Here is a 6,386-nt window from a genome sequence, read left to right as displayed (position 1 = left end):
CTCCTTTTTACGGCCCCTTTGATCCTATAGATTCATCATTTTCTACCACAAGCAGTTTCTATTCACACAAGTTGAATCTATTTCATACTGCATCTCATAATATGCCTAGTATGTTCACTTATGCTTCACAAAGAAGTTAGATTCCTCACTTGTACGTATTCGTGGATTCATACAAATCTGGAACCAACTCTCTATCTATGAGTGAATGTCTTTGCACTATGACGTCAATGTCTTCTAAACTGATTTATCTTCAAAATCTTCTGAGAATGCATATGACCTCTTCCCCTTCCCTCGCACCTTAATGCTGTCACAGGTACATGTCCGTGGGAGAATCCCTTGGTTCTCATAGTCTGCATTCATTTACAGAATTCTTACAGCATTATATAAATTCTCCTGAAGCCAGTTCTTGTCTGACCAGTAGACGGAAGACTTTGACAGCTTTGAAGCCTTTCAGTTTAAACTTCATGGCACCAGAGAAATCTGCAAGGAAGGGTGGCAGACAGCATCGTGGCAACACCTCAAGAGATTTGCCTCCTGACCTCTATGAGATGTACAAGACAGATCCAGAGGAGGACTACAATCAGCGAAAAACTCGAATCTAATGGATTCGAAGATATTGGGCAGAACAGTGGTTCAAGTACAGGTTCGTGACCAAGGAGTATGTTGAGAAGAATGCCATCAAACGACCATGGGGAGACATTCTATACAGAAATCTTCAACCCAGGTCCAGAGCTGAAGCCATTGAACAAGGCTTCTATCCTTGCATGGTCCGTGAACCACAGCCTACAGATGCAGACCCATCTTCATTATTATGGTGCCGCGACAATAATCTGTTCAAGCGCAACCTTTAGTTTGCCAGGAACTCGGCCAAAGAGAACAAGAAGTCATGAGGCTTAGACTTCAACCCAGGTCCCTCCGCTCCTCGTGTCGATGGCTCCCGCGAAGCTGAACCCAATCTTGTTGGGCCCTTCTACAACCTGGAAGGCCTCATCACTCATATTATGGTTCAAGGGGCAGTCGTGGATCAACCTATAGACGATGCTGAATCTGATGAAGCGCCTGCACCACCGAAGCCAAAGAAACCGAAAAAGCCTAAAGCTTCAAAGCCTGCTCCTGCACCAAAGGTCTTACAGGCGAAGCCTCTGGCCACTGCACCTCCTGAATTCAGTGTGCAGTCTGAAGATTTGTCACGCATCTCCAAGCCCTCCAAAGTGAAGATGCCCTTGCAACCCACTAACCAAGAACTGACCGATGTTGCTATTCTGCGCAATGATGCCATTGATCTGTCCAGCGACGACGATCTTGGTGATGATGCTCTTGAGCAGCTGTTCAAGAGCAAGCAAGAGGTAGAAATCTTCAATGACCTTCCTCTCTTTGATGTTGAAATCATCAACACATTCATTGATGAGTGGTTTGACAGCCCAAATGTCAGCTTTGATGATCTTCAGCTTCCGATTAGCCTAAGCGTCGCCTTCCACGGAGCCATTGCTGCTGAGCTGGCTCTAGCTCAGAAGATTGTTGAACTGGAGCATAAGATCGATTATGAAAAGGCTCAGTTCAAGAAGCACATGGCCAAGCTCAACGTTGAAGACATTCAGAACTTCCAGACCATGATGCATGAGCTTAAGGAAGCTTTTCGAACCAAACGCGAAGAAGCCAAGGGCTCACGTGAGCGCATGAAGGATCTTGCCGCTAAATGTGTCCAAGGATACAATGAGGCTAAAAAGCGCAAGGCCTTGGGGCGACCAGGGATCGACCCCCGAATGGCGGCCAAGAAGAAGAAGAAGCCAGCTGTGGCAGAACCTGAAGCACCAAGGCAGGAAGTACATCCAATTGTCTTCCCAGCTAGTATGACAGGCTCAAAGCCTAAGGTCCCCACAGTGGCTTCTGAACTGAAGAAAACATGGGCTGCTAAAGCTGAAGCCAGAAAACGCAAAACCAAGGGCACTACTGATGATGCTCCTCCAACCAAGAAACGCAAAACCAAGAAGAGAGATCGGGCTGCTCCCACAGAGCCCCTTGAGGTCGAGCCAATCTCAGTGGCTCGTCCTGCGTCTGAAAATCAAGAACGCCAAGTGGTACTTCATGAGCCTGCTTCTCCAGAGGCTCCTGAAGCTGAAGACAATCCAGCTGTTGACCCCACCGCAGCTAAAGACATTGGTCCTCACGACAATATTGAAGATGATGAAGTCCTTCCTCAGATCGAGCATCAATTGGTATCAACGCCTGTGCTCACACACAGCGAACTCATCAGCATTGGTCGTCCTCTGACGCCAACTGCTCAGGATGCATCATGGGCTGATCACCCATAACGACAAGACACTCCAAGCTCTCCCCAACCGCAAGCTACCCCATTAGTGCAAGAAGACAATGACGTTGAGGCCCAGCGCACTCCATCTCCACAAGCGTCGCCAGCATTACGCAGGCTTCGCAAAGGACCAAGGCCCCAAGTCACTCCCACTATGCACGTATCTAAGTCTGAAGCCAAAATGGCTGAAGATATTCCGGCTGCATCAGCCGATGAAGAAGAAGCACCAAGAGTTGAAAGAGTTGCTACACCCCCATCCCACCAAGATGTTGTTCTCGAGGAGAACGTGTCCGACCCTCTAGCTCTTGAAGTGGAGGTTAACAACCCTGAGGCGGCCACCAACTTCACCGCTGAAGCCAATGACATCGTCATTGCTGAAGCTAATACGGTGCCTGAAGCTACTGCGCTGCCAGAAGTCCAAGCATCTGAAGCCACTATTGCACCCGAAGTCAATGCTGAAGCACCTGAGGTACAAGCACCTGAACCCAATGTGGCCCCTGAAGCCCATGAAGACAATGCCAATGCTCCTGTTCCCCCTCCAAGACCTCATACAATTGAGCTGGCATTTGATCGTGGTCAACCTGTTATGGTCCGCTGGCCCATTCTGGTTCCTCCACCTGCTGCAGGTCCACAATTTGAGTATCATGTCGAGCACGGACCTCAAGTCCAAAAGCCCAAGCCAAGACTTCCACGATTCCCAGGCACTGCCACTTCTCCTGGGGTCTTCAATGTGAATGGCTTCATGGCACATAACACCTTCTTCAACAGCTCCAAGAACCCTTATACCAGACCTCACATTTCATCAGATCGGTTCTGGAGCTATCAGCGGCGCAGCTACTATTCCTGCATCCTATACAATCAAGAGCGCATATTTCCACATATGCGCCTCGACTCTGAAGCTATAGCTGGCCTGGCCTGCCTTGAAGAAGCGTTGGATTGCTTCAGAGATGCTGGTCTGTTGCAGTTTGTCACAGATAAGGAGCACTGAAATGAAGAGCTTCTGCTATAGTTCTATGCAACTCTCCACATTCGAGGCTACAACAGGGATCCAAAGACTTGGGTCCTTGAGTGGATGACAGACAATGTCCATCATGAAGCTAAAGCTCTTGATATCATTGAGCTCATAGGCCTGCCCACTCCTGGTGAATACTATGAACCAGGTTGTCAACAACACCAAAATGCCTTGGAAAGCATCTTTCAAAAGCCAGAACCCAACATGAGTCAAATGCTGAGCATGATGAAGCCTCTGCCTCACGACGCTGAATACCCATCTGAGTTCTTTGTTGAAGACCTAGAGTACCTGCCTCGCATCATTTACCATATCATCAGGAAGACTCTATGGCCTGTCAAAGGACATTCATCTGCAGCGAAGCTTGAAGGAGCAATGAAGACTTTGGTTTTCTATATCTTCAATGGCATCAGCTTCAATGCTCAAGACTTCTTCATCAGGCAGTTGGCTGCATCTGGCTCCGACATCTTTGGGTTGAAATTCTATGCTCCATGGGTCATGCGTCTTATCAAACGTCACTCCGCCTTCAACTATCAGCCATCTGCGCGCAATCATCTCATATTCTTGCCAGAGGTTGATCTGTCAGTTGAAGCTATTTACCTAGAGCCGGCTAAGGAACCCCTTTATCTTCACAATGTTGATCACCGAAGCTTCACCTAGCCTATTGAAGGAGTTCCAGCAGTTTCTCGTGTTTATCCTCTTGCTGGTAACACACGTGCCCCTCGCTCTCAGACTGACGCCACTGGTAGCACCATTGCGCAAAGGCCTCGAAGACGGTCTCGTGTCCTAAATGACCGAGAGCTTCTCGTCGCGCTGCATCAGAAACAGGACAAACATCATGACTGGCTTAAGCGTCAGATGCAAAGCCTCTTGGTGGATGTCAACCGCATTCGCAATCTTGCCACCAAGAATGCCTTTGTCACTCATGAAACCTGTCGGAGGTCGTGGAATAGTTTGACCCTACTCAGTGCTGAAGCTGATCTGGAAGACGATGGCTTCACCGAACGGTTCAAGTTTGACTCAACTCCTCCCAGAAATGCTCACTTGCGTCGGACTCCCTCACTTGAAGACTCTGACTACTCGTCCTCAGCTGCGACCGTAAATGCCAGAGTAATCGACGACCAAGATGATGCAACTTCACCTCCTCCAACTTTAGCGCGTGTCGACACTGCACCAAGTTCCTCTGCACCACCGGATCTCAACGACGAGCCTGCTGCCTCGCCTGCTCCTCATGGGAACGAGTAGGTGCTCTATGTCTTCAAACCTTTTTTGGTCCTCACTAACAAAAGGGGGAGAAGCATATGAGTTGATAGTCTTCAAGCGGGTCAATATGGGTGGTTGCTTTACTTTTTGCTACTTTTTCCAAGTGCTTACAACTCTCATTTTCGATACATTTGGTTCTTTGAGTTGTAACACTTAAACTCGATGGTCGTCTGCTACTTATTTGCTATTCTGTGATGCGATGATAAATTCCGCTTGTGTGATGATAAATTCCGCACTTAGATCATTTTGCAGACGTCCATTTTCCAGTATGCATGTCATTATCTTCATTACATCATATCATGCATGATGAATTGTCATCATAGGTTGAAGAGGATCTCCACAGATACAACCTGCCATATGCATTCGCATTCCAAGAGCAAATTACTTATATGCACATCTTTAGGGGGAGCCCTTGCAACTTATGAAGACAATACCCTATCCTTTACAATTTCACATATTTTATTTCCCGTTGAAAACTTCAACCAGTTTGTCATCAATCACCAAATAGGGGGAGATCGTAAGTGCATCTAGTGCCACCCCTAGTTGGTTTTGGAGTATTGACGACAAACCTGGTTGAGGGACTAATGTGTTTGTGAGAATTGCTGGATAACACAGGTAGAAGTCCCTCATTGATTCGGTTTTCCTACCAGAGATGACCCCTAAAAATGTATGAAGACATTGAAGTCAAAGGTGGTATGTGAAGACATTCACATTGAAGACTATAACAAGAAAATACATCGCATGAAGACTATGGAGCGCGAAGACTTAGTTGTTTCGTCATTCTTTTTCTTCTTTGTTGAGTCATAGGAACCACCGTACTATTAAGTGGGGTCCAAGTGAACCAGTCAGAATGACTGAAGTGATGCTTAACCAAAAAGCATATGTCTTCGAGCGGACAATGAGAGCAAATCTTATCCAGAGCTGGATAAGTCAGCTTTGCTTGTAGCTCAAGTAAAGTTGCCGTGTGTGTTTGAAATCTGACCATTGGAACATGTGTCAGTTCCTTAGTGACCCAGAGTCATTTCGGACAAATCAGGTCAGGTTGCCTAGTGGCTATAAATAGCCCACCCCCTACAACCATAAACGGTTGGCTGCTCAGAGTTAGTGCACGACTTTTGTCGTTTGGGAGCAACCCACCTCGAAGCCTTTGAGAGAGAATTCCTCGCGAGGATAAAGCCCTAAACACCCAGAGCCAAAGAGTGTTAGGCATCACTTGAGTCTTCCTGTCTGTGTGATCTGAAGACTTATTACACTTGAGGACTGTGAATCCTCCAGCCGGTTAGGCGTCGCGTTCTGAGCATCCAAGAGTCATTGTGGATCGCCCGTGAACGAAGTATGTGAAGGTTCGGAAGTCTACCTTGAAGACTTACCAGAGTGATTGGGCGAGGACTGGGTGTCCTTAGCTCAAGGGGAATAAGGTGAAGACACGGTCTTCTGAGTTGAATCTCAGCCTCCCTAACCAGACGTACAGTTGTCACAACAACTGGAACTGGTCCAACAAATCATTGTCTTCAACGAGTCACTGGTTTCATCCTTCCCATTCCTTTACTTACTGTTGGCTCTAGTGAAGTCATTGTATGATTGCATTATCTTTTGTCTTCACTGAGTGACCGCTTGTTCTGATTGGCTTCACACCATCTTCCTACCTGATCTATACTGCCTAGCTGCTATTAGTCGTTGTGCTTTCACTTCATTCAATACTTGACTATGGCTTGCTTAGGGTAGTCTACCTTCCGCTGCATGATAATAGGTTTATTTCTACCGTTTGTCTTCGAAACTTCCATGTTTTGAAGACTTTTCTAAAAA

Source organism: Triticum dicoccoides, chromosome 7A, assembly GCF_002162155.2.
Source record: "Triticum dicoccoides isolate Atlit2015 ecotype Zavitan chromosome 7A, WEW_v2.0, whole genome shotgun sequence".
NCBI lineage: Eukaryota > Viridiplantae > Streptophyta > Magnoliopsida > Poales > Poaceae > Triticum > Triticum dicoccoides.
This window is presented reverse-complemented; position numbering follows the sequence as displayed.